Source organism: Medicago truncatula, chromosome 3, assembly GCF_003473485.1.
Source record: "Medicago truncatula cultivar Jemalong A17 chromosome 3, MtrunA17r5.0-ANR, whole genome shotgun sequence".
In the NCBI taxonomy this organism is placed as follows: domain Eukaryota; kingdom Viridiplantae; phylum Streptophyta; class Magnoliopsida; order Fabales; family Fabaceae; genus Medicago; species Medicago truncatula.
Genome location: NC_053044.1, coordinates 14,702,279 through 14,704,107, shown reverse-complemented (window position 1 = coordinate 14,704,107; position 1,829 = coordinate 14,702,279). Strand labels below are relative to the sequence as shown.

Here is a 1,829-nt window from a genome sequence, read left to right as displayed (position 1 = left end):
CCCACTCAAAAACATACAGGAGTAAGTTAGCAAATCTACTCCCACTTGTCATTTACTAAAAACTCAATTCCACTAGTTCAATATGTATTTAAATGCAAGAGTAATTATGTATTTTCCAGATATATGGGCATCACTGTTGATTTCTTCGGAAACAAGATATTTTTTTCCGTGAAAGATTGTTCGAAAATGGTTTTTTTTTTACACAAAACAAACGACATTCATTTATTCAAATTGATAGAATACATCGCTGCAATACAGATTTGCTAAAAACAAAAAGGATGAATATGTGAATAAACTCACAACATCCATGTTAATAGCATAAAATGGCAAAGTACATAGGCCTACAAATATGACTATATTAAAATCTCCGGAATAGCCATGCCTTCGGATCTGCAACGTTGATGACGCCAAAATCATTGGTTGGATCTGCATTGGATCAAAGCTAATCTGACAATCTGAATTGAACAAACACTTGAACAAGAGGGAAATGACAAATAACATCGATCGTACAAAGACGACAAACAAAACAGCGTCGCACTAAGACGTCAAAATCACGAAAGAAAAACCTAATTCGATGTGAAATAATTTATTTAAAAAAAAGGAAGGAGAAAAACAATGTAGAGGGGTGCTTTGGGGTAAAAAATTGACCTTAAACCACCCCTCTTTGGTGGACGAAGAAGAAGAAGAAATTGGGGTTTTAGCTGAAGGCTCACAAAAAAGAGAGGGAGAAGTAACATATCATTTAAAATCATATGGTCCGGAAACGGCTAGATATCCATGTTTACGGTTTTGGCGGCAATATCATTCTTAAGTAGCAATATCCAAAGCCATCTTCAAGTACTCCTTTTCATTAGAGTTAGAGGCCATCTGGTACTCCAATGCAGGTCATTCCAAATATTTGCAAACTGACACATTGACACGTTATGGAGTTGCCGCATGGATTCAACTCAAATATTGAACAACGCATACCGTATCTTGCACAATATGCTTCAACGTTCTTCGTCTGGATGATTACTGCAAATGGCAAAGGAAGTTAAAGTTGGAACCAATACACATCTATGCATATAACGTACATATTTAGGAATGTTTGGTATTAAATTAAGCATGTACTAAACCAATTTTTCATTAAATAAGAATATTTTACGAGTTCATAACATATAAATATATCGGTGAGAAAGATGAGCGCAATGTTAAGAAAAATATACATACAGAATGTGGTGAGCATGAAGACAGCCGAAGTAACAAGCTTAACATAAGTCATTGTTTGTTTGATCAAAAGAAAGAATAAGCTAAAATTATTTGTTATGAACTTAGCTTAGTGTTGCATTAGTTCATTGTTACATGCAACAATTTATAGAGAGGTGCATATACTAGCAGACACTATAGCTCCCTACGTTAATTATTTGGAAAAGTGAAATATGCCTATATTTAATAATTTATAGAGAGGTCCATATACTAACTGACACTATAAAATTGATGGTGATATTTAACAATTTTGTGGTATCCTCATGAAATTAAAATTGTTTCATTCCCTTTCATCAAAAATAAATATTAACTTCCTCGTACAATAATTGAGCTGCTTGATGGTGTTTGACAATGTTTATATAATCTCTTTTCGGCGTGTTTTCCTCTTATAACTTAAAAGGCAAGGCTTGTGAATAATGACATTATTTTTACCTTTTAACTAATAAACAACCTTGTCAAAAAAATAAATATAAAAACAACATTCAATCGAATACATCTAACGACACAAACTCAATATCATTAAAACATAGCTCTTTTTCCTGTGAATTGGAGGGTTGCACAAAAAAAAAATCAATAAAATCAAA

General features: G+C 32.8%; 1 long non-coding RNA gene across 1 annotated transcript; it reads right to left on the bottom strand.

Annotated features, from left to right (window-relative positions):
* Positions 1-264: 264 nt before the first annotated feature.
* LOC25480329 (uncharacterized) lies at positions 265-1,359 on the bottom strand. Its single transcript, XR_003008475.2, has 2 exons — positions 1,210-1,359; positions 265-1,014 (listed from the first exon to the last, which is right to left on the bottom strand). It is a non-coding gene; the product is annotated as an uncharacterized lncRNA (long non-coding RNA).
* Positions 1,360-1,829: the final 470 nt, after the last annotated feature.